This window comes from Lithobates pipiens, unplaced genomic scaffold (genome assembly GCF_037356315.1).
Source record: "Lithobates pipiens isolate NorthernLeopardFrog02 unplaced genomic scaffold, aLitPip1_a1.2 Scaffold_16, whole genome shotgun sequence".
Classification (NCBI taxonomy): Eukaryota; Metazoa; Chordata; class Amphibia; order Anura; family Ranidae; genus Lithobates; species Lithobates pipiens.
Window position 1 is genome coordinate 209,756,421 of NW_027507748.1, and position 27,454 is coordinate 209,783,874.

Sequence of the window (27,454 nt, forward strand, 5' to 3'; positions counted from 1 at the left end):
TGAGCGAGCGGCCTGCACGCCCCTTGAGGGGCGCGCAGCGCACTCTGTGATCAGCAAGTCTATGAGACTCGCCTGATCACGGATCGGAGCAAGGGGTCGATCCCGACCCCTTACCACGTGATCAGCTGTCAGCCAATGACAGCTGATCATGTGAGACAACAGAGCCGGTAATCGGCTCTTTTTCCTCCTCGTGCTGACAGCGCGAGGAGAAAAAAAAAAAAAAGCAGATCACCCGCGGCCGTGATCGGGACATCAGTCCCGATCACGGCCAGCGTATCAGTGCCCACCTGCCCCCTGACAGTGCCACCTATTTAATAAAAAAGCGCCCCCCATCAGTACCCACAATCTGCCTCAACAACAGTGCTGCACCCCAGGGCCACATATCCGTGCCCATCAGTGCCATCTACCAGTGCCCATCAGTCCCATCTATCAGTGCCCCTTAGTGCCACCCATCCGTGCCACCTTATCTGTGCCCATCAGTACTGCCTTATCTGTGCCTATCGGTGCCAATCAGTGCCCACCAGTGCAGCCTACCAGTGCCGCCTCATCAGCGCATTTCAATGAAGGAGAAAAATGACCTGTTTGCAAAATTTTATAACAAACTATTAAACATGATTTTTTTTTTTTTTTGCATCTTTGTTTGTTTAGCAAAAAATAAAACTCCCAGCTGTACCTAAATACCACCAAAAGAAAGCTCTATTTGTGGGGGAAAAAAAATGATAAAAATTTCATTTGGGTACAGTGTTGTATGGCCGCGCAATTGTCATTCAAAGTGCATCAGCGCTGAAAGCTGAAAATTGGTCTGGGCAGGAGGGGGGTTTATGTGCCCAGTAAGCAAGTGGTTAAAAATTGTGATTTAAATCAAGTTAATGTAAATTAAGTCTTTTTACTAGTGATTTAAATCAACTTGATTTAAATCAAATCCACCTTGCTGCCACTATACTGCCCCAACCGGCCACTATACTGTCCTAAACTTAAACGATACCACCCTAATTTGACACTATATTATCCTAATCTGGCACAATACCACCCTAATCTGGCACCATACCACCCTAATCTGATACTTTGCTGCCCTAGTCTGAAACTATACTGCTGAAATCTGACACTATACTGATCTTAGCTATGCTTTGTGTGTGGAGGAGGAGCTCTGCTGCCTGTGCTCAGGCAGTGTACAGTGCAGGGATGGGAGAAGGAGCTCTGCTGAGTGCCCTGCAAGCACTGAACCGTCCTCCACCCTGCTGACCTCCCCTCCTCTGCCGCCCTGACATTTTTTACTACACCCCCACATCGGACAGGCTAGAGCTGGCCCTGGTACACTGCCCTACATCCTACTGACCTCTGTACACTGCTCTACATCCTACTGACCTCTGTACACTGTGCTACATCCTACTGACCTCTGTACGCTGCCCTACATCCTACTGACCTCTGTACGCTGCCCTACATCCTACTGACCTCTGTACGCTGCCCTACATCCTACTGACCTCTGTACGCTGCCCTACATCCTACTGACCTCTGTACGCTGCCCTACATCCTACTGACCTCTGTACGCTGCCCTACATCCTACTGACATCTGTACGCGGCCCTACATATTAATGACCTCTGTACGCTGCCCTACATCCTACTGACATCTGTACACTGTGCTACATCCTACTGACCTCTGTACGCTGCCCTACATATTAATGACCTCTGTATGCTGCCCTACATCCTACTGACCTCTGTACGCTGCCCTACATATTAATGACCTCTGTACGCTGCCCTACATCCTACTGACCTCTGTACGCTGCGCTACATCCTACTGACCTCTGTACGCTGCGCTACAGTCTACTGACATCTGTACGCTGCGCTACAGTCTACTGACCTCTGTACGCTGCGCTACAGTCTACTGACCTCTGTACGCTGCGCTACAGTCTACTGACCTCTGTACGCTGCGCTACAGTCTACTGACATCTGTACGCTGCGCTACAGTCTACTGACATCTGTACGCTGCGCTACAGTCTACTGACATCTGTACGCTGCTCTACAGTCTACTGACATCTGTATGCTGTGCTACATATTGCTGATCTCTGTACACTGCTCTACATATTATTACTGGCCTTTGTATGCTGCCCTATATATTAGTGACCTCTGTACACTTCGCTACATCTTACTGACCTCTGTACGCTGCTCTACATAACACTGACCACTGTATGCTGCTCTACATTAAGGATGAGCTCCGGTGTATTTGCACAGCTTACGCGCAGAGCCCGCCAGGAAGTCGGCACTGCGCTGATCAAAGGCACTGAGACATTTTCTGATCTCTGCAGCCGCGCATTGGGACAATGTCTCACTGCCTGTGATTAGCGCAGCGCCGACTTCCTGGCGGGCTCTGCACGTGGGCTGTGTGAACACACTGGAGCTCATCCTTACTCTACATAATACTGACCCCCTATACACTGCTCTACATTTTACTGACCTCTGTACACTGCTCTACAGAATACTAATCTCTGTACACTGCCCTGCAATAAAATGCGCTAAAAACGCGTGATATAAAAAAATCTCAGAAAAGTCACGGGAGCTCCTTTGGCGCGTTTGTAGTGCTGCCCATTCAAGTCTGCCCGAAGCTCGCCATGTGAAAAACGCAGGTGGGAAATCGAACTCTCGCCAAGCCTAGTGTTATTGGGGCCTCAAAGTCACCACGAGCACAACATGCATTTTGGCTTGTCTCTGCATGAGTTCCCGGAAATGCTATGAATGGGACCTAAAAATATAACTCCTTTCCCTTTAAGTGGCTACGAAGAGAGCACGGGAGATGAGCAGCACCGAACTGCAGGAATATGAAGAGTCTGGATTGTGCAGGGACATTCACACTTGCTGGAACTCGCTGAGCCCTTCCATCCCATAGCAGTGCCATAAGCCGCCTGCATGCAATCCTTAGCCCGTAGTGTCAATAGCTCCTCCGGTAGTCATACCCCCTTTAGCAGTGACCGAGGACTGACTCCTTTACCTCCCCCCACCCCTCTTCCCGTAATGAGCGCGCCCCAGCGTCCACAAGCCGAGCCCGCAGCTGAGCGCTGCCATCCCTCCGGTGGGCGGGTCCTAGCCGCTGTCAGTATCTCAGGCGCGTCCAAGTGATGACAGCGGACAGCAACTCTCTCTACTACGTTCTTTCCAAGCGCCCTTTCTTCTTCCAGCCTCCCGCCGCCCCGCCCCCTTTTCTTTTCACCGCCTCTTTAGTGGGCGCGGCCAGGTTCTGGCTGACAGCGGCTGAAGGCGGGCTGTACCACTTCCCCTTCGCAGGGGTTATTTGTGTCGGTAGTGGTGGCCGGGACCAAAAAAAGCGTGAATTGGGGATGTGAGGAGAGGACATGCCGGCCCCGGCTCCCCCCAGCTCCTGCCACCGGGGCTGCCTGGGATACGAGACGGCTGCAGAGCTATGACGTCACCGAGCTGCAGCTGGGAGGTATGACAGCATTTACGGTGAGTGGAGCCTGACAGGGCCTCTTTATATGGGGGGGCATGATTCTTTGTGCTGTGTCCTGTGTGTGTGAGGTGTGTGCTACTACACAAATGACAGCCATTCCACAGGGGTTTGTGTTATTATTGTTATCACACCTCAGCCTGCATATACAGCACATGGTGACACCATCCACACCAAACCTTTCCAACACACTTCATTCCAAATGTCTTCTTCTAATGGCCAAACAATTCATGGAGGAAACAAATCATTACATTGGTAAAACTTAAATCCCAACTCCGGGTAAAAACTGACACCCCACCGCCCATAATCCATCATTTAAGTCCTGTTTCCTGATGCTGGGACCAGGACCGGCAGTCCAAAGTGCAGGTTATCCTCCATCATCTGGTCCCCTTGTGATGACATCACCCCACTTCTGGATCCTGCAGGAATTCTGGCGATGGGCAGCCAATAGGAAGTGCCCACAACATCACGGTGCCCAAAAGAAGGACCCCGCTTCATGTAAAACAGTGGTCTCAAACCGGCACCCCCCCCCCCCAGCTGTTTGCGAAACTACAAGTCCCATGAAGCATTGCAAGGCTGACAGTTACCAGCATGACTCCCACAGGCAGAGGCATGATGGGACTTGTAGTTTCCCAACAGCTGGAGGGCTGCCAGTTTGAGACCCCTGAATTGCAAACGGAAGGCTTGAGGTGTGGGATCGGATTGTCATGTGACCGCAGGTTTTGGTAATTAGAAAGGGAGTTTAGCAAATAGTTAATTTTTTATTTTTCTCATTCCAGCATTCAGATAGACTTGCAGGGGTGGGCAACTGTAGCCCTCCAGTTGTTGTAGAACTACAAATCCCATTCTGCCTCTGGGAGTAACTGTCAGTCTTACCATCGGCCAGTCCTTTTAGCTGCACAAGCTGCCGGTCCTGGGGCTGCCGGTCCTTTAGCTGCACAAGCTGCCGGTCCTGGGGCTGCCGGTCCTTTAGCTGCACAAGCTGCTGGTCCTGGGGCTGCCGGTCCTGTAGCTGCACAAGCTGCCGGTCCTGGGGCTGCCGGTCCTGTAGCTGCACAAGCTGCCGGTCCTGTAGCTGCACAAGCTGCCGGTCCTGGGGCTGCCGGTCCTGTAGCTGCACAAGCTGCCGGTCCTGGGGCTGCCGGTCCTGTAGCTGCACAAGCTGCCGGTCCTGTAGCTGCACAAGCTGCCGGTCCTGGGGCTGCCGGTCCTGTAGCTGCACAAGCTGCCGGTCCTGGGGCTGCCGGTCCTGTAGCTGCACAAGCTGTTGGTCCTGGGGCTGCCGGTCCTGTAGCTGCACAAGCTGCCGGTCCTGTAGCTGCACAAGCTGCCGGTCCTGGGGCTGCCGGTCCTGTAGCTGCACAAGCTGCCGGTCCTGGGGCTGCCGGTCCTGTAGCTGCACAAGCTGCCGGTCCTGGGGCTGCCGGTCCTGTAGCTGCACAAGCTGCCGGTCCTGGGGCTGCCGGTCCTGTAGCTGCACAAGCTGCCGGTCCTGGGGCTGCCGGTCATGTAGCTGCACAAGCTGCCGATCCTGGGGGTGCCGGTCCTGTAGCTGCACAAGCTGCCGGTCCTGGGGCTGCTGGTCCTGTAGCTGCACAAGCTGCCGGTCCTGGGGCTGCCGGTCCTGTAGCTGCACAAGCTGCCGGTCCTGTAGCTGCACAAGCTGCCGGTCCTGGGGCTGCCTGTCCTGTAGCTGCACAAGCTGCCGGTTCTGGAGCTGCCGGTCCTGTAGCTGCACAAGCTGCCGGTCCTGGGGCTGCCGGTCCTGTAGCTGCACAAGCTGCCGGTCCTCGGGCTGCCGGTCCTGTAGCTGCACAAGCTGTCGGTCCTGGGGCTGTCGGTCCTGGGGCTGCCGGTCCTGTAGCTGCACAAGCTGCCGGTCCTGGGGCTGCCGGTCCTGTAGCTGCACAAGCTGCCGGTCCTGGGGCTGCCGGTCCTGTAGCTGCACAAGCTGCCGGTCCTGTAGCTGCACAAGCTGTTGGTCCTGGGGCTGCCGGTCCTGTAGCTGCACAAGCTGCCGGTCCTGGGACTGCCGGTCCTGTAGCTGCACAGATTGCGGGTCCTGTACCCGCCGGTCCTGTAGTTGCACAAGCTGCCGGTTCTGGGACTGCCGGTCCTGTAGCTGCACAGATTGCGGGTCCTATAGTTGCCGGTCCTGGGGCTGCCGGTCCTGTAGCTGTCAGTCTTATGGCCCATACACACAATCCAAACATCGCACAAGATCGTACCACATTTTTCACTGAATAGGTTACTAAAGTCATGAAAATTCTCGTAGGACAGAATAAAGAAAAATCGGAAGTGATGTCATGTGTTGTGGTGTATTTGTATTGTATTTTCGGATGACAAGTGTACTGACTAAACAAAAACTGTACGATTTTGGTGTGGTATGAGGAAAATATTCGTGCTTGTCCGATCGAATAATATTGCATGAATTGTCGGGATTGGCTCTCAAAAGCTCTGAACGTAACAATCCGATTATCATACGATCCTGTTGAAAACTGTATTTTTCATTCGATTTTTCAGATTGTGTGTACGGGCCTTTACAATGACTCATGAGACAGGTCGTTTCCAACAGCCAGAGGGCTGCAGTTACCAACTCCTGATGCTAGAGGGTAGAGATACACGATTAATCAATAAAAAAATTGAGATCTCGATTCAACCCCCCCTCAGAATCTTAATCGGGCCTTTCCACGATTTAGTGCAGAGCCGTTCTCTGCTCACAGCTGTCAAAAAAAACGCACCTGCAAAGTATATCACAAAATAGCTCAAGCTGAGATGAAAAGAAACTTATCTTTTTGTTCTTTTAGATAAAGGGGATGAACTTCGGTCTGTAAATGAGTGCAGTTTAACTACTTAAAGCGGACCGTCAGTAATTTTTTTTTTCAACTTTCCATCTATTAAATCTTCTGCTGTTTTAATTTTTGATAGTAAAATGTTTTGTTTCTGCCAGTAAATGCCTTCTACAGCCCACTTACTCTTTCTTGTCTGGTAATTCGCCTAGGCTTATGACATCATGCACAGCTCTCTCTCTCTCACTCTCGTGAGAGTTTGCCAGGAAAGAAGAGGGAGTCATAAGAAGGCCAATGAGAGCTACAGCGCTATAGTTGTGCCGCTGTGTAAATCCAGGAAGTGAACAGGCAGCAGCTTCAGCTGCCCACAGTTAAAATGATTGCTGCCAGCATATTTGGCAAGTACAGAATCACAGTATATAGAAACTAATATGTAAAGTGGTTGGAGGGAAGCTTCAGAATGGCAAATTTATATGAGCAGGTTATTATTATTATAATATATTTATTTTTTTAGCAGAGACCCTAGAGAATACATTGTTGGTTGTTGCAATATTTTGTTGCACTGTATTTGCCCATCGGTCTTTCAAAAGCAATTTTGGGGGGAAAAAATACACTTCAATGAATAAAAAACAAACAAAAAAAAAAAACAGTAAAGTTAGCCCGATTTTTTTTTTTTTTTTTTTTTTTTTTTTCTGTATAATGTGAAAGATGGTAGTGAGGCTAGGGTCACACCATTGCAAATTGGATGAGAGATCCCATGAGATTTTGACTGGCCCTCTATGGAGCCGGTTCATATATCTCTGTAGCAGGTCTGGTGCGTTTTACAGAAAAGCAATGTGCGTCTTTTGGTCCATTTCAGGTCCAAATTCGGGCTAAAATCTGACCTGAAACGGTGAACCGGCACACATCGGACCCGTGCTGTGTGCCGCATGCGGCTCATACGTGAACCGAGCCTTATGCCAAGCATCATGATCTTTATTCTAAGCAAAAAAATTGTGATTCCCGCTTTATCCAGAATTGTGCAGAAAGGAGGGGGTTTGTTTTCTGCAGAGTTGCCGGGGGGTGGGGAGGGGGAGCGGAGTGCGTACCTCTCCTCCTTTTTTTTTTTTTTTTTTTTTTTTTTTTTTCTTTATAGCACAAGCAGCCGATCCCACATCTTCAATACTCATCTACTGTATTTCTCCGAAAATAAGACCTAACCGGAAGAAAAGCTCTAGCATGATTTTTCAGGAAGCTTGTAATATAAACCCTACCCCAAAAATAAGCCCCAGTTAAGATCGTCAGCCAGGCGGACCGGGATTTATTGCCGAATGACCAATCAGAGTATAGATACAACGCACATGTGCACTTGATGCGTACAGTAATATTTTGATCGCCAGAAAAGATGAATGCAAAAAGAAAGAGCTATTCAGTCAAGTACAAGAAAGGAATCGCGAAGGACTCCCGAGGCAAGAATCTTGCGGCTTTCTGCAAAGAGAAGAAGTTAGATCTCTGGATGGTCCAAAATGGTGAGTAAGAGTAAGATGACATGATGGTATTTGAATAAATGTAGATTATTGTTCATGAAAAAATAAGGCATTCCCAGAAAAAAAGCACTAATACATCTTTTGGAGCCAGAATTTAATATAAGAACCGGCCTTATTTTCGGGGAAACACAGTAGGTAAAAATGACGTCCGCTCGGCCTACCTGCAGCCTTCCAGTACACGTCACACCTAGGAGGCTGCAGAATCAGTCCCACAGCTCTGCTGTGCCTCACGCATGCGCAGTGGGGAGCTGGCTGCAAGACATCAGGAAGTCACAGCTGGCTCCCAAATCCAGGTTTGAAACCTCGTGGAATGTTTTTCCTCTCTCTTTTTTTTTTTTTTTTTTTTTTTTTTATTGATGTGAGATCCCCTCCAAAATCCATACCAGACTTGAAGGGCCATTTTATTGTTGCTGTCGGTTCTGTTGTTTACATTCTGCTGTCAGCGGGGATTCCCTGCTGACAGCAGGTATGAGTCACGGTTGTTAGAACATGGGCAGGTGCTGGTACATTCACAACCTGCAGCCCTGAGCTACATTGTCACATTTAGCATGGCAGGAATATGTTTAATTTTTACGCTATAGATATTGATGATTGAACATTTCCAGAATAGACACTGTCCCAAATCCCTGGTAATGCTAAAAGAAAAGGGGGAGAAAAGAGACAAGTCTCTTTAAAGAGTAATGGGATTTTTATTGAGACAAGGTCTATTGATAGGGTAGGCACATAAGACACCAATTTTTTTTAAAAAAGATATAAATTTATTAATGGTATCAAAATCATATAAAAATACGTATTCATAGCGTATTTAATGGACCATGAGACAATACTCGATGATCGTAATTGTTTAATTTTACGCTGCAGCCAGAGTTAAATAGCCACAAACAGCCACAAACACATAGACCTGTAGGTGAATAAAGATGAGTATTCGTTTTTGCAATACCCTGAATACTATTGCTAAGATGCAAGTCAAAAGCATTGGGAGACTGAAACCAGTTGGCGGTACTGCCTGTGATAAAGGAGAGCAAGGGGTGCTGTTCATTTGTCAATATTATTATTGAGTAAAGCTAAATGCAGGCCAAGACTCAGGACAAGGCCCAAGTGAAGCCACCAAAAAGCAAATGTGCAGTTTGTGGAAACAAATTGAGCTCTTCATGGAGAAAAGCAGTTTGCCACACCTGTATAGACAGCCTAGTTATGGATGACCCGGTAGTCTTCTGTTAGAGATGAGCTTACATCTATGTTTAGCTCGTTTAAAACTCTAATTGACAAGATTCAAGTTCCCTCAGAGGGTCCACCTTCAGTTAGGACTTCAGCCGGTCCTAGCGCTCCACAACAGAGTGCGGAGAGTGAAGACTCAGAGGCTAAAGCTGGATCTGCCCAATCTTCCCCTGGAAGAATCAGGGTCAGATACAGGGCCCAGGGATAAAGAATCTGCAAGTGACTCGAGGCATAAGTTATCATTGGAAGATGTAGATGACTTATTAAAGGCTATATCTATATGACACTTGATATAGAAGAGGAGAAGGTACAATTGTCTAAACATGACCTTATGTACAAAGGTTTACATAAGAAATAGGCTATAGAGAAAAGGCTTTTCCAGAGAACATGAAAAAGCCAACAGCCAGAAAGTTTTTTTCATAGCCAAAGTAGACAGCAAGGCCCTAGAGAAAGGGACAGTAGGCCCAAAAAACATTGGACAGGACACAAGGGCAGAGGTAGAGGGGGCGTCTTGTTTAACCCTCCTTAACAACCCACCAACCCACAGTGACTTGTGTCTTGCAGTGGGAGGAAGATTGAGGGCTTTTCTCCCACAGTGGGCAGCAGTCACCTCAAGTCCATTCATCCTGCTCTTAGTGACCATTGGGTACAGGCTGGAATTTTCTTGCCAGCCACCAGAGCGATTATTGATTACCTTCCCTCCCCAAGATCGGGTAAAAATGAGGGCCCTGGGTCTCCAAATTGGAGACTTGCTAGATCAAAAGGTCCTGATCCCAGTTCCCTGGTCGGATCAGAGCAAGGGATTTTATTCCCATATATTTGTCATCAGAAAGCCGTCAGGAAAATTTCGGCTATCCTGAACCTCCGGTCTTTAAACTGTTCAATCGAGTACAAGAACTTTTTTGTATGGAGACGATGTTCTCTCCTAGGGATGGAGTGCGAGCTTCGGGGGATGATGATGGGAGAGGAACGTGAGTAGAGGGGTATAGCAATGGGGGTTAGGGGTTAGATGGGGATCCAGTCAGAGCTGGGTGGAACCTGCTTTACCCAAACTGCTTCATGGCCAGTTTGGATTTGAAGGATGCCTATCTGCACATCCCTATTCATCCAGCCTTCCAAAGATTCTTGAGACTAGTGGTCAAGATGGGAACAGAGATTCAGCACTTTCAATTTCAAGCCCTCCCCTGTCCTCAGCCCCACGCATTTTTAGAAAGGTGTTGGGGGAGGTGCTCTGCTTAGGTTAAAGGTGATCACTATTATCCCTTACCTGGATGACCTCCTAGTGGCGGCGGAGTCATACTAAAAGTTATTAGTGGATCTCCAGACTGTACAGGACTTCCTTCAATATCCAGGCTAGTTAATAAACAAAGAGATGTCTTCCTTAATTCCAGCCCAGAAAGTGACATATCTGGAGTACGAATTTTGCTCAATAGACCAAAAAGTTTTTCTCGCTGAGAGAGGTTTCAAGAGCAGTGGGTCTAATGACCTCTTGCTTTCCCGCAGTGCCATGGGCAAGATTGCATCAACACCCATTACAGCTGTTTCTACTAAGAAACTGGGACGGAGATGCAAGTTCCTTGGAATCAAGGGTCTTGTTACCCTACAGGGTAAAAAGAAGCTTGTGGTGGTGGACACACCAGCACTTAACAAGAGGTCTACCATGGTCCATTCCTATATCCCAGAGGGTCACAACGGATGCAAGTTCCTGGGGATAGGGAGCCCACCTCAGCAGCACAATGGCACAGGGAGAATGGCCCTTGAGGGAAACAAGAGCTTCATTGAATCAGAGAGCGCTTCTAGCGGTTCAGAGAGCCTTGCAGGCATTTCAGACAGAAGTCGGTGGCCACAATCTCCAGATTCTATCCGACAACATCGATACGGTTGCGCGTACCTCCAGCGGGGACGTACGAGGAGTCGGATACTTCAATCTATCACCCAGGAGATTTTATCATACACAGAAGATAATCTAGCCTCAATTACAGCAGTGCACCTGAAGGGGACACAAAACTGTCTGGCAGATTATCTCCACCGCTATCGGGTATGTTGAGACAATTGGTCCCTTCATCCCGAAAACCTTTGCAGGTCTCACCGACAGATGGGGATGTCCCGAAGCAGACCTGTTCGCAGATCAGAACAATCGCCAGACAGGGAAGTCCTTTCTACTGAACCCAGCGAATCGATCATTGGGGATCGACGCTCTGGTGAATCCATGGCCATTCGGCCTCTGTTATGCCTTCCCGCCGATCAGGCTAATTCCGGAAGTCCTCCGGAAGTTTCTTCTAGAAGAAACAGGTCTTATCCTAACGGCCCCTTTCTGGCCCAAGAGGCCATGGTTTTCCCTGTTACAGACTCTGGTCTCAGAACCTCAACTGTGCCTTCCGAAGAGAGAAGACTTGTTATCACAGGGTCCAATGTCACACCCCAAAGGTGGTTCCCTTAAGCTTGAGGGCCTGGTATCTGAAGAAATACATGCCCAGGGGTTCTCTGACAAAGTAGTCAAGACCCTGGTAAATTGCAGAAAACCAGTCACTAGAGCCATATATTCCAAGGTTTGGAAGAAATTTAACTCATGGTTATCTGAAAATCAAAGATTAACTCATGATGTTCCTTCAAATTTGGAATTTTTTTTAAAGGGTGTCGACAAAGGTCTTTCAGTTAGTACCCTAAAAGGTACAGGTGGCAGCTATCAGTGTTTTTTTTTTCTCCAATTTCCTCTCTTGGAAAATCCCACTATAGCTAGATTCTTCAAATCAATTTCTAGGTTCAGGCCAGTAGTGGTTAGATTTTGTCCAACCTGGGACCTGTCCATGGTGCTTCAGACTGTGATAGAATTCCCTTTTGAGCCCCTAGAGGATATTTCAGTTAAGTTACTTATCTTTTTTAAAAACAATTTTTATTGTGGCAATTACCTCAGCTCGTAGGGTAAGTGAGCTATAGGCCCTATCAGTGAGGGAGCCTTTGCTCACAATTTTTGAGGATCGGGTTGTTTTGAAAACTGATCCAGGATTTCTGCCTTGGCTAGATAGATAAAGCAAGCTATTTCTGAAATTTATAAAATTAAGGAAGTTCCTCCGCCTTTTTGTCACTGCACACTCAACAAGAGCTTTGTCTGCGTCTTGGGCTAAGAGGGCTGGAGCCTCACTGGAACAAATTTGCAGGGCTGCTACATGGTCCAGTTGTTCGACCTACATTAAACATTATCGCCTGGATCTCCTGTATGCTCAGGAGCAGGCGTTTTGGTCATAAGGTCCTTCCGGCAGTTGTCCCTCCCCTAGACTGGTAAGTTCTCTCATGAGCTGTCCTGGAAGACTCTTAGAGAAAAGATGAGTTAGACTTATTGGTAACTCCTTTTCTGAGAGTCTTCCAGACCAGCCAGATTCCCACCCGGTTTTGTCTTGAAGTTATGTGCATTATGCATATGTTTTACAGGGACGGCCTACAGTTCTTGAGAATACTGACATGGGGCCTGGAGGACCGCCCTTTTATCTCGTGGGGGTTTAACATGTTTCCTGTCCTGGTAGGAGGAGCCCTAGGCCTCATGGGCTGCCATGGAAGACTCTCAGAAAACGAGTTACTGGTAAGTCTAACTCCAGCTTTTTTTGCCCGGCGTTGAGCTTTAAGAGTAGTTGGGTTTTGACCAGAATTCTACTCTAAAGCTGTTCAGCACCAGGGACTTATCTTATCTTTATTGAAGTGCGTCCCATGTCTGGCTGGCTGCTTCATAGTGTACAAATCTTCTCCAATCTGCCACTAGGTCCTTTCACAGTGCTGACATTCTGGCACTGTTTGTGATAAAGTGATATTAAAGGCACAAAAAAACAAGCAATCCTCCTCTTCTGGTGTCCCTGCCGGCGCTTCTCTCTCCTGTTGAGTGCCCCCAGAGCAAGCAGCTTACAATGGCGGTACCCAAGCAAGTGCGCTCCTGAGCCACTGCTCTGTGTGTCCATTCAGACATGGAGCCACAGTTCAGCCCCGCCCCCTCTCTTTCCTTATTGTCTCACTAGCTGTGATTGACATTGTCTCAGCTAATGAGGAGGAAGATTTCCCAGAGAGTAATTGTGCACATCTCTGGATCACGATAGAGCTCAGGTGAGTATAAGGAGGGGCTAGGGGGAGCTACTGCACACAGAAGACTTTTTTTTATCTTTATGCATAGAATGCATGAAGGTAAAAAAACCTTCAGCCTTTTGAACCACTTTAACATCAGCCGCTGTTTGCTACCTCCTCCATTCACAGAAATCAATGTATTCTTTCAGAATGCAATCCTGTAACTAAAGGAGGCAGATTCCATCATGTATCTGTCTGTCCTCCATTCAAAGAATGCTTTGTATTTTGAGAAAGAATATCGTAAGTTCTGTGAATGAAGGTTGCGTGCAGAAGTGAGTTGGATGACCGGTGAAGCGCTTTCAGGCTCCCAGCAGCCAATGTTGACCCTGGAAGATTAGCACTGTGGTGTTAAGATTTCTACACTATGCAGCAGCCAGTGAGACACAGAACACACTTCATTATTTATTTATTACAATTACTTATATAGTGCTGTCAATTTATGCAGTGCTTTACACATACTTATTGTGTATTCACATCAGTTCCTGCCATGACTGGGATTCGAACCGACGACCAGAGGCGGCCCGTTCATTACGGGCGCTGCCTCCCCTCTCCATTATCACCTCCCCTATCCATGCGTCCGGCCCCTTTCAGGACAATATGCGCATGACGGGGGTGTTATTTTTTTTTTTTTTTTTTTTTTTTAAAGCACTGATTAGAGCCACAGCTCTAATAGGCTTCAAAATAGGGTGGGCTCGGGCCCCAAGAATTCGCTCACAGCTCACCCAGGTGTGTTAAAACAGCAAATGAATATTCACTATTGTAACACTGATCCTCCTCCCGGCCAATCAGGAAGCTGGTTTTTAAACTGTCACCAGCTTTAAATCTCAGAAAATTGATGTCACCATCTGTCATATACAATTTACACGTTGAGCACTGGTAGTATAAATTACGCTATATTTTTGGCACTCTGACAGAAGACTTGCTGCTCTCCTAAACACATGCCAAGCTGTTTTTCCCTCCTCTCCCCTGTCCATTCACAGAACACTTTGCATTTTGTAAATAGGTTCACAGGATACAAAGGACAGGACGGCTGCTGTGTAGAAGAGCCTCAAGTGCTGGAAGTACAGTTAAACCTAAAATCACTTAATAAAAGTGTAAATTGTAAGTAAAAGACAGCCGTCCAGGAGGTAACATACACCTCAAGAGGTTTAATTATTTTTAACACCCCAGAACATAGTTTGCTTACATTGCAATCATATAAGTGATTTATCCAACAGCGGTCTTTGATGCTCTGCACTTGCTGACATTTGCAGTTTCTAGGCCTAAGGGGACAGATGTTGTTATCTGTAATCACCTTCACTCCCGATGCTTCCAACTAATAGACCATGTTTGGAAAGGAATTTGATCACAAGATCTGTCAGACTAGCCTTTAAATGAGAATCGTCAGAAAGGTACAGTGTTAAAAACTATCCGGATGGCAAGAAACGATTTTGTGAGACAGCCAAAGATTTAAGACCAGTGCAACATTGTGACAATTTGATCATAGAGTCTAGAGAAGCACTATCACGTCTTTTGCATGTCTGATTTTTAGCCACCTATCCTTAAGACCCCTTTCACGTTTTTTCAGGCATTTTTCATGCGCTTTAGCAAAAAGTGCCTGAAAGAAGCTGCAACTGCAATCCCAATGTAAAAGCCTGAGCGCTTTCACACTGAGGCGCTGCGCTGGCAGGGCGTCAAAAAAAGCCCTGCAAGCAGCTTCTTTGCAGCGCTTTTGGAGCAGTGAATACAACGCTCCTAAAGCGCCCCTACCCATTGAAATCAATGGGAAGCGCATGTAAAACGCCTGAAAAGATTCGCCCTTTCCCTTGAGCCCTTTCTGGCGACTATTAGACTTAACCAGGATATCCAGGGTATACAGGTCGGGAAGACACAACATAAGATCTCCACATACGCGCATGACCTCCTCTTCTCTCTGTTAAATCCAATGGTATCTCTCCCCAATCTGCTTAAACAATTTGAGATATTTGGCCGCCTATCTAACTTGAAGATCAACTTCCTGAAGTCGGAAGCAATGGGTATAGCTATCCCCTCTAGCACGATTCAGACACTCTGAGCAAACTTCCGCTTTAAGTGGACGTCAACAGCGTTAACCTATTTGGGCACGAAATTATCAACTGATCTATCCCACATCTACTAGTTAAATTTCCCCCCTTTGCTCACGGAAACTAAGATTTTATTGAGCAAATGGCAAACTACCTTACACTCCTGGTTTGGGAGGTGCAACTTGTTAAAGATGTGCATCCTTCCGAAATATCTCTACCTATTCCAGGCGCTGCCGGTCAATGTACCGACTATATTTTTTCAGCAGGTCCAGGCACTGTTTATGCACTTTGTATGGGCCGGCAAGAAAACCTGTATCCCGCGATCACAATTAACGTTCCCAAAACAATACGGAGGGCTCGCGATCCCAGATATGAGGAGGTACTACCTGGCAGTACATCTGGGAAGGGTCATTGACTGGCAGCGCCATGGTAATCTAAAACTGTGGGCGCAGATCGAACAGGAACAATCCCCTATTCCTTTGAATAGAGCACTATGGTGTTGGGAAGATTTGCCGCAATCCTTAAAATCACACCCTTTAATAGGGAACTCACTAAGAAAATGTAGACAGGCTGTGTTGAGTGTACATCAGACATCCACGACCTCACCCCTAACGCCAATTCTAGGCAACCCTAAATTCCCCCCTGGGCATGACGTCCATACACTTCCAGACCCTACGGGAGTCTGATACTACCGCCACCTCCAACTTTGTCATGGGAAATAGATGGCCATCCATTACAGAACTGACAGACTCTGCAGGTCCCTTTCGCATGTCATTTTGGCCGGCGGCACAATTGCATCACTTCCTGCACTCCTTACATGGACCGCATCAATACTGTAGACCCCTCACTACATTTGAGGATTACTGCTGGGGCAGGGAGCCACTGACTCGGATCCTCTCCGGGGCATATACCCTTCTCAATACCCCCCCCAGTCCAACCTGAACTGACTTGCATAGAGAAATGGGGCGTAGATCTCCAACATACTTTTGATGCAGAGCAGACACAAAAGATGATCCACCTGTCTCTCTCAAATCTTCCATTAGCACAAAGACACAGGAAATGAGTTTTAAGGTTTTGATGAGATGGTACTTAACTCCCAGCTGACTCTGTGCCATGTTCCCGGAGACCTCAGATCGGTGCTGGCGATGTGGCACGGATACGGGGACAATTCTCCATATTTTTTGGGCCTGCCCCAAGCTGTTAACATTTTGGAACTCTGTACGCACTATATCTCAGGGTTTCACGGAGCTCGTGATCCCTGAAGATCCTGCCTTCTTCCTGCTACATGTCTCTACCATGTCGATCAAAACCTATAAAAAATCTATACTGCAACACTTGGTGAACACAGCCAAGGCCTGCATTCCCCTCTTGTGGAAACAGCAAAACCCACCTACGGTGACATTGTGGCTGAGAAAAGTTGAATAAATAAATAAAATGGAAGATTTGATTCTGACAGCAGCTGACAAACATGAGACATATCTTCAGACCTGGACCCGTTGGAACATATTCAAATACTCAGCCGAGGGGAGATCCTTATTCGACACCTGACATATCTAATAGTGTATGATAACCGGTGATTCTACTAATAATTCTAGAGAGCCTGCGACATCCCTCTAATGATTTGTCTACCTGCCGCCCCCCCCCTCCCCCCTCCCCCAACTCCTTTCTCTACTTATTGCTTTTCCTTCTCTCTTTTCTGACTATCTCTACTCTTCGTTCTCTGGTGATTCCCGATCACTCATTTTATACTGCACATTGGTGATATACGGCTGTGGTAGCTTTCATATGTACGGACGATGATTGCCACAGCGGCCACTTTTACAGTGCCTTGCGAAAGTATTCGGCCCCCTTGAACTTTTCAACCTTTTGCCACATTTCAGGCTTCAAACATAAAGATAGAACATTTTTTATTTTTTGTGAAGAATCGCCAACAAGTGGGACACAATTGTGAAGTGGAACAAAATCTATTGGATATTTTAAACTTTTTTAACTAATAAAAAAAATGAAAAGTAGGGTGTGCAAAATTATTCGGCCCGCTTGCGTTAATACTTTGTAGAGCCACCTTTTGCTGCGATTACAGCTGCAATTCGCTTGGGGTATGTCTCTATCAGTTTTGCACATCGAGAGACTGAAATTCTTGCCCATTCTTCCTTGCAAAACAGCTGGAGCTCAGTGAGGTTGGATGGAGAGCGTTTGTGAACAGCAGTTTTCAGCTGTTTCCACAGATTCTCGATTGGATTCAGGTCTGGACTTTGACTTGGCCATTCTAACACCTGGATACGTTTATTTGTGAACCATTCCTTTGTAGATTTTGCTGTATGTTTGGGATCATTGTCTTGTTGGAAGATAAATCTCCGTCCCAGTTTCAGGTCTTTTGCAGACTCCAACAGGTTTTCATCCAGAATGGTCCTGTATTTGGCTGCATCCATCTTCCTCTCAATTTTAACCATCTTCCCTGTCCCTGCTGAAGAAAAGCTGCCACCACCATGTTTGACAGTGGAGATGGTGTGTTGAGGGTGATGAGCTGTGTTGCTTTACGCCAAACATATCGTTTTGCATTGTGGGCAAAAAGTTCGATTTTGGTTTCATCTGACCAGAGCACCTTCTTCTACATGTTTGGTGTGTCTCCCAGGTGGCTTGTGGCAAACTTTAGACGAGACTTTTTATGGATATCTTTGAGAAATGGCTTTCTTCTTGCCACTCTTCCATAAAGGCCAGATTTGTGTACGACTGATTGTTGTCCTATGGACAGACTCTCCCACCTCAGCTGTAGTTCTCTGCAGTTCATCCAGTGATCATGGGCCTCTTGGCTGCATCGCTGATCAGTCTTCTTGTCTGAGCTGAAAGTTGAGGGACAGCCAGGTCTTGGTAGATTTGCAGTGGTCTGATACTCCTTCCATTTCAAAATGATCGCTTGCACAGTGCTCCTTGGGATGTTTAAAGCTTGGGAAATCTTTTTGTATCCAAATCCGGCTTTAAACTTCTCCACAACAGTATTACGGACCTGCCTGGTGTGTTCCTTGGTCTTGATGATGCTCTCTGCGCTTTCAAAAGAACCCTGAGACTATCACAGAGCAGGTGCATTTATACAGAGACTTGATTACACACAGGTGGATTCTATTTATCACCATCAGTCATTTAGGACAACATTGGATCATTCAGAGATCCTCGCTAAACTTCTGGAGTGAGTTTGCTGCACTGAAAGTAAAGGGGCCGAATAATTTTGCACGCACCACTTTTCAGTTTTTTTTTTTCTAAAAAAGTTTAAAATATCCAATAGATTTCGTTCCACTTCACAATTGTGTCCCACTTGTTAGTGATTCTTCACAAAAAATTTAAATTTTATATCTTTATTTTTAAAGGTTGAAAAGTTCAAGGGGGGCGAATACTTTCGCAAGGCACTGTACTATGCATCTGTGAATTACCCTGAGCCCTTAGGCAATCATTAATGTTTGAAATATGATGGAATTTGTCTTCTACTTGTGCTACTCACCTGTTGTCACCACTTTCTTTTGCCTGTCTGATATGGAAGCCAGACTGTTTTCTTTCTGTTGTATATACCGATAAAATAAATAAAACTATATTTGCAAAAAAAAAAGGAAAAAACCTGAACAACGCTATTGGCAGCAGCGTTTTGTGGGCGCTTTTAAACCTTTATTTGGCCACTAGCAGGGGTTAAAAGCGCCCCAATAACGCTCGAAAAACGCTGCTAAAGCGCTGCTAGTTTAAGCGGCGCTTTACAAGCGTTTTTAGGGCGCTGACATTGTGAAAGGGCTCTTAAAGCGCTTGGGCTTTCACATTGGGACTGCAGATGAGGCTTCTTTCAATCGCTTTACAGGCGCTTTTTTTAATGCTAAAACGCCAGAAAAACGCCCCAGTGTGAAAGGGGTCTAAGGCTCAGTTTACAGTTGTCCGTTCCCAAGTCTTGAAAGACCTTCTGGCAGGGGCTTTACCTTACACCAGTGGTTCCCAACTCCTGTCCTCCGGGCCCACTAACAGGCCAGGTTTGCAAGATAACTGAAATACATCACAGGTGAGATCATTTTCTGCTCAGTGATTGCAGTATTCTAGTGTGCATCTCCCCAAGGTAATACTTAAAATCTGCCCTTATACTATCAAGGGTTTAATACCCCCGAGAAAAAGGATACAGGTTTTGATTATAGCAAACAACTATAAAATATTTTTTTCTAAGAAATGCATTTCTTCCATACTTTGAAGACAAAATGCCCAATATCGTGTTTTTTTTTTTTCCTGCAGAATTTATAATTTTATAATTTCTTTTATTGATAAATCCCCACAGGTCCAGGAAAGGCTGTCTGGCTCACACGGGTCTGATCTCTTGGAATTGTTAAATTATAGCCTTGCTGACACATAGAGGGAATATAATGGTAAGGTAAGTGGCTTACCCCTACTCTTCTTCTTCCTTTTATTTTTTTGCCATTATAGGATTGATCAACAAATATATGCGTTTTACCAAATCTGTTGTACTCCAGCTTATTCCTTGTACTTGGTCTAAACATGATTTTATTTTATATGAATTGCATTCCAGTTTTCGCACCCTCTACCCAAATGAACACTTAAAGTGGTTGCAAACTTCAGGCATGAAATATGAGCAAAGAATATCCTTCTATAGTGTGTACTTGTCTCAATCCAGACACAAAGTTTATTTTCTGTCTGCTGCTTCTTCAGTCTGCTTTGGGTGTATGCGCCGGCATTGTAAGTAAGGGGAACCGGCAGTGAAGCTTTCAGGATTCACAACTAGTTCCCTAATTCTCGCGCTCGAGCCACGCTGAGCTTTCTGAATGGTCCCACCATCTTCTGGGACCTCTGTGTCCCAGGGGGAAGGAGGAGGTGCTTGAAATGTTGTAGATTGGCGATCTTATCTGGCAGTGGGAGCGGGTACCTGTCAAAACCAAATGCCAAATGTGGCAGTGGAGGGGGGGAGGGTGCGAGCAAGCTAAGCTTCCCCTTTTGGGTGGAGCTTCACTTTAAAGAATCACACAAGTTGTTTTTTTTACCCTCGATAGGTCTGTCTGATAGTTTCATAAACTTTATACTAAAGGCATTTTAATACAGCTAGCCCCCTCCCAAAAAACATAAAGGCATAAGAAATCCAAATGATAGGACAGGTATAAGCCATCCAATATTTAAATTCACTTCCTGTAATTAGAAAAACAAAAGGTTTTCAACGTTAAAGTGTATGTGAACCCTTAACTAGGAAGGGTTGGATATAAGCTAGATGTGCGCGAGATTAGAAATAAGCTAGTGGAAGTTACCGTAGATATAATTTTCCAATTTTTTACAACATCAGGCCTACAAGTATTCCTCCCTAGTAAGATTTAGAATGTCTTGCTTTTAATTTTCCCAGAAGCATTACACTTCACTAACAGGAGTTACTTTAATTGATAACTTATTAAAATTTCACTACCACTGTGGAGCAAGGTTTCTGTTGAATCTATGAATAAGGATGAAACTATTGAAATATTTTGAGCTACAACTTGGTAAGCCCCTCAGCTTATCTACAGAAAGTTTCAACATTTCGGTGTTGTTTTTGCAGCCACAATATTTCCTCCCTGCCCTTATTTGTTTCAGAATGTAATCGGGGTTCCTTTTCCCCAAAAAAGCTACTTTATTTTTACAGACCTCACAGGTCCTCACAATATCAGCAGTCCTGCTTCATTGTTTGTAGCATACCACAACATCCAGTAGCCTGATCATTGGCATCTATAGTAACCCCCATAATTTGGTTTTTGTGGCCACAATCTGACCTCTTAGCGAAAATCAGAAGGGAAAAGTCTGAAGGTGAGCTGTCTGCGGATTTTCAGATCATTAGTACGGTGCATTCGACAGACTATTTGACTTTTACATCAGACAAAAGCTGGATATGCCCGGCATTAAATTTTTTGTTGGATGTGAACTCAACATCTGATTTTTTTGATGGTCAGTACAGAAATCTGTCGAACGTACAACCATGCATTCTCAGGATCAAGGAACGAGCCGGAAAAGTTTGATCTTGTAAACTACTGTGCGTAATATAGCATTAACATTCGTGACGCGGCAATTGATGAGATGTCAAAATGCAGCGCACATTCTTATCTTCTTTAATGGGATAATAATGAAGCTGCTTTTCTGGTGATACTGATGTAGTTATGCCAAACGTATTTTAAAAGGCATTTGTTTTGTACGATCTGAAAATCGCAAATCAACGCTCAAGAAAGTTCTACTAACATGAAATTAGCATAAGGGGCCAAAGTCTGGAGCTTGAGAAATGAACTTCCTCTTTTATACTCTCATAGTACGTCACTACATTTGTATTTGTTCCCCCCCCCATCAAATCATTCTCTGCAGCTATTACCTTTTGTACCACCACCCCCTCCCTTTAGAATGTAAGGTCTATGAGCAGGGCCCTCCTGTACCTTTTGTATTGTACTGTAATTGTGTTGTCCCCCCCTCTACATTGTGAAGCGCTGCGTAAAGTGTTGGCGCTATATAAATCGTGAATAATAATAATATTTGTCAAACGACAATTTGCGGATAGTTAGTATGCTAGACAAAATCCTGCACGTGCGCTTTTGACAAAAATCGGACCGTATGTACGAGACTTTAGTTGACAAATGTGATTTACCTTGAAGAATAAAACTGATGTCTGTTATCCCCTTTGAAGTGATCTTTGAGATTAACTGACATTGGAGTACATTCACTAAGAGAAAGGAGTTATTTTTTTAGTGTTTGTTATTTTATCAAGGGATGTCTCTCAAAAATGTTCAGTTCGGATACATGAATGTTGCATTGCTGTGGAATTGCAGGAATGTTTAGGGTTAGACGGTCATAGGCCCCTTTCATACGGCACGGATCCGTAATGATCTGGCCCGTGATGATCCGCTTGCTCAGCGGGGAATGCTCCGTTTATCCCCGCTGAGCCTCCCTGTCATATCTCCGCTCTCCTCTATGGGGGATAGGATGAACACGGACCGTCTGTCCGTGTTCATCCGATCCGCTCTGCAGACGGATAGAAAAATAGGATTTTCCTTCATCTGCAGAATCGGACCATAGCGGAGACGGATGGTATCGGGTGTCTGCGGATGTTTATCCGCAGACACCTGCTATCCCAAAGGGATGCATGCATGTCTGTATTTCATCCACAAATGGATGGATGAAATATGGACATACTGTGTCTGCATGTGTGAAAGGGGCCTTAAAATCGTGTGACTTGGCTCATCCTTTCCCTTCCATAAAGAAGAGGCAAGGAGAGTGTTAACGCAAAACTTTTACCCTCCTATCTTTTCAGCCTAGGAAGCTACCACCCTAGCCTCTGTTCATCTTCAGCTGCCATGATGCTGCACGTGTGATCAGTTATGACACCAGCTATTTGATGGTTTGACTTTTTGGTTGAGAGCACAAGCAACATGACAGCTACGTTCCCACCACTTGCTGGGAAATAGGAATATAACAGTTTTTTGAAACTGTTAAATCGATGGGGTTTAGTTTCGACTTTTAAAGCTGTTGTCTCCCCCGCTTTCACATTTTTGCCTACAGGAGGTAAGGCTATAATAAGGCTTACCTGTAGGTAAAATGAATATCTCCTAAACCAGTACGGTTTAGGAGATATTCACCTTGCATGCAGCCACTGATGTCAGCGGGGCATGCGCTCTGAAGGTCTGGCAGGTTCTGCTGGAAAATCGGAGCTCCTTGCCGAAAAACAGGACTCCCACGCGTATGAGCGGGAGTATCGTCATCGCGGCTCTGGCCACTCACAGCACCGGACCTGCAAACCTGAGAGAAACCCAGAGAGAACATGCCAGATCCCTCAGCGGTGACCAGGAGGCGGTGCCGGCACTTTGTTCTAAGTTAAGTATTTTAAAATGAACTAGTATGCGGTGCATACTAGCTTATTAGGTCTTTGCCTTACAGTTTTTTTTGTTTTTGTTTTTTTTTTGCGGGCATACAACCGCTTTAAGTGGAACTTTAGTTTCCTACAATAGAGTTCTCTGCGTATACAGCATGCCTCCGTTTCCTGGATTGAGACAGCCACTGATGTCAGCATTACATGGGAATGTCCTTTAGGTGACCCGGCACTGGAAATCTATTCTCCTACATCTTGGCAGGTGGAGGAAATGGAAGCATGGGTCTAAATACATTTGCTCCTTCAGTTTCTAGGAAGGGGAAACACACAAAGAGCAACTCTTTGTACCTATGCTGCGAACGGTAACAAGTATTTAGACATTTTGGCTTTACTTTCAAACGCTTTGGAGATAAATTGAGATTTATACCTATTGCTAAAATTTAAAGATGGAATGATTGGTTAGGGAGAGACATGTGCAACTGCTGCTCTTGACATTTTGGTAAACTCCTAACACCATATGTCTAGACGTTCTTGGTCTCTACTGCTGTTAATTGCACTATTTATTGGAGAAAGGGAGATGTTGCAATCAAAAACTGGTTGTTGAAAGGCTAGTACGAGAGATCTGCACTTTGAAAAGACATTGCTGCTTGAGCAGCTTTGTTGAATAACACTGATGGTCATATGATGAATAAAGCTACCCATCAACATGATGGCATGATTGAAAACATCTATTGCCTGTGGACTCCTTGCAGGACTGCTTACTACCTGCTATTAATGGCTGTATGAGCAGTTTACAAAGTTTGTCCTGACCACTGTTACATTCATGTTTGTGGCAGTGGTAACACTACCAACACTTCTGGTGCCTGAGGGCAGTCCACTCGTATATACAAATCTAAATGCCACTGAAGGTATAGGGGGATACAGGGGGCTGTATGCAGAATTTTTTTTTTTTTTTTACCTTAATTCAGAGAATGCATTCAGGTAAAAACACCTTCTGCCTTTTTAGAACCACTTGTTCCATTATCTATGCTCCTGAATGGTCCACTGTGTACAAGTCAGCCAGTGTTGGACAGTAATCCATTGTTTCGAAAGAGAATGGAAAGGAAGTTTATATGGGAATAGACATACATGTGAGCTTAATTTTCATCCTAGCCTGTATTGACCCTGATCGAGGTTTGTAATTGGAGAATAGGTAACAAGGTAAGATCTCCTCATACAGCACGTGTTTATTGTTTTTTTTTTTTTTTTTTTTTTTTTATATTTGGACAGAGGATTAGTTTGGCCTACACTTTTTTCCGAAAGTACAAATACCAAAACCAAATATAGACCAGTTTTACGTGCCATGGAAATACAATAACTGTGTCTATGAATTGAAATCTACCCATCATTTGTATGTATAAAGAAGAGTTTGGTGTAAGCCTTTACCTTGCGTACACTAGTTGTTTTGACTGCAGACTGTGTGCTCTATATTTTCATGCCATGTCTGTCTGGCCTTGTAAAATCCTTAATGGATTATTAGCACCAAAGTAGATTAACTGAGAGTGGACTGTTTACGAAGGACGAAAAAGAGATCCTACCTTCATGGAGCTTAAGAACACTAGTGTGCTTTCAGTGAAACTGAGCAGACGTCGTTGAGTGTCTATTTGGCTTTGATCTACTTCATATTATGGAAAGTTGCATCATTGTTTTCTGTTTAAAATAACCACTATAGCTAGTAAATAGCTTATCAAAGTCTATAGGATGAATTTTAAGGCTTGCAGTTAAGTGGTGACCTCTATCAATACCTTGTCTGGATGTATTCCAGTTATGCAAAGGATTTGCATCAGTAATACTTCAAGACATGATATTTAAAGGTGGGCCTAAATGGACAAAAATCTCAATTCACACTCTCACATTATAGTCAGATCTCCATGGTTGTGTTAAAATAAACAGCCATATTTACTTTACTTAGCCCCACAAGTGACCAAGCGTATGCGCGTGTATGTGTGGAGATATATATTTGCAATTTGCCACTAATTTTTATTAACAAAGGTGGATTGTAACTTTTATAGAGCTAAATATTCTATCCAATAGATCATTTAGGTTGGGCAAGAGAGCACCCTGATGGCAGACTGGGTAAGCTGGTTCATTTAGCTCACAATGAGCCGTTGAGTCATATCAGAAATTTTACCTTCACTTACCACAGTTAAGCTGACCATGGATGGATAGAATTTCAAACCAAAAGTCTTAGGAAAATGGATATGAAAATTCTCAGAACATTTGAATGTCATTTGAAGGAGTTAATTTATTTTTAACATTTTGATTTTGGTATAAATGGCACTTGCCAAACAAAAACCATACACTGTTAAAAATGTGTTTTGTTTAACCACTTCAAGTCCACCATATGGCAGAATGATGGCCGGAAAGTGGTTTTATTATCCTGACTGGGTGTTGTATGACGTCCAGCAGGATAAGCCACGATTGCGCCCATGTGGGCACTCAGCGCAGCGATCATTGGTCTGGTGTATCAGTCTGACACCGCATCACCAATCTCGGTAAAGAGTCTCTGACGTAGGCTCTTTACTGTGTGATCAGCTGTGCCCAATCACAACGTAAACTGGAAGAGCCGTTTATCGGCCTTGCCTTCACTTGCTTTGACAGATGCAAGTAGAGGAGAGCCGATCAGCTGCTCTCCTGACGGGGGGAGGTGGGGTCTGCGCTGAGGATGAGGATGCCAACCCCGGACCACCAGTAAGAGGCTTCATGGCCAGCTACAGCCAACAGCACAGTTCAGTGGCGATCATTGGTGGGGTGTATCAGTCTGACACACCGCATCACCGATCTCGGAAAAGAGCCTCTGACGTAGGCTCTTTACCATGTGATCAACTGTGTCCAATCACAGCGCAAACTGGAAGAGCCATTTATCGGCCTTGCTTTGACAGATGCAAGTAGAGGAGATCCGAAGAGCCGATCAGCTGCTCTCCTGACGGGGGAGCGGGGTCTGCTGCGCTGATTGATAATAAATCCCCCCCCCCCCCGAGGATGCCAACCCAGGACCACCAGTAATAGGCTTCATGGCCAACTACAGCCAACAGCACAGTCCAGTGGGAGCTGCAGAAAAAGATAGAAGTTTAATTGTAGGATTTTCTGTTGTGTACAATCTAAGTGTGGACTGAATTATGTAGGATAGGTGAATATATGGATAGGAGTCTGATTTGATTTAATTTTTTTGGTCAAGATGTGTATTTTTTTAATCTGACCTTACATGGTTGTTTTATGTAGAATGAGGACACGTTTGGCCTATATATGATGGGGATCCAGTTCCTTACCTGCATACCACATTGCTTCCTAAGGAAGTTGATCTCTGAAAGAGGACAAAAAATGGAATTTTTTAAATGTAAGTAATAAGGCTACATGCACAAAGGCGTTTCGGGCCTTTTGGCATCAAACCCTGGCATTTTTGGGTGCCTGGAAGGCACAGGTGCAGCAATCCAGTCCCATTGCAAGCAGCCCGTTAAAATCTATGACAGGGCGAAGTACACAGTGGCTTGATGTTGTATCGGGTAGTACTTGGGTTTTAGGTACTTTAGGGTTTTATTCCTCGAATGCAGAATTATTGCATTTGAAACCATACTTACTCAAATGCATATGGCCCAAAATGCGAGTACTACTTGGTGGCTAATTGTGTATTTCAGCCTGTCGTAGAGTTTGACAATTTGCTGGCAGCCAAACTGATGGGCCAAACTCTGTGTGCATGAGACCTGAGGATATATACTTTTCACTATCTGTTCCTTCAGATCTGATAGTATTTCTTACCCAAAAATAACAGTGATGATATTTTTTAAATATATATTCAAAAAAAAATATGTGAAACAAATTGCACATCTGCATGTTCCACAACAGCAAACTCTGTCTGCCTTCAGGACTGTGCACCCACATGTCAAATTGTGTCCACGCAGCCACTGTGTACAAATTGACATGAATGGGACTGCACATGGATGTATGGAATACCTCTGCATACCCGACCCTCGCCCCGGTGTACGCTGTAGTATGCCCGTGTGAATGAGGCCTAGGTGTGATTGAGACTTCTTTTGTCAATGTGCTATAGCACATGCAGGATAGGATGCTTTGCTTTATGTAAAAAGAGCTTTCCGGAAAAAAAATATTACAGCACGTGGAGGGTATTTGTTACCTAACAGCAGTAAAGTAATTGTAATGTTTTGAAAAAAAAATTACTACATAGAGTGTGTGTTGTATGCTTGATTGACTCTCAGACTGCAGGTATAATTTCCCTGGTATATTTATAATATCAGTTGGGATCTTTTATTATTCCAATCATACTCAACAGCCAGAAAATAATTAAGCTGGTGATGTGTTCAGGCACTTAGACACGGCTGATTATATATTTAGGTGTGTGTAAAATAAGACATTTACCTTAGGTTCACACCTATGTTTTGCAGTTTGCAGAAACGCACTACAGTCCATTTAACATG

The 27,454-nt window shown here is 45.2% G+C and overlaps 1 protein-coding gene across 2 annotated transcripts in view; it reads left to right on the forward strand.

Moving 5' to 3' along the window:
• Positions 1-3,142: 3,142 nt before the first annotated feature.
• HIVEP3 (HIVEP zinc finger 3) overlaps positions 3,143-27,454 on the forward strand; it is a 186,665-nt gene continuing 162,353 nt past the window's right edge. Inside the window, exons 1-2 of one of the 2 annotated variants that reach the window (XM_077480970.1) lie at positions 3,143-3,456; positions 19,440-19,532. The gene's annotated coding sequence lies outside the window, so the exon portion shown is untranslated. The remainder of the gene's footprint in view (positions 3,457-19,439; positions 19,533-27,454) is intronic. The other variant, XM_077480971.1, reaches the window with a different exon arrangement.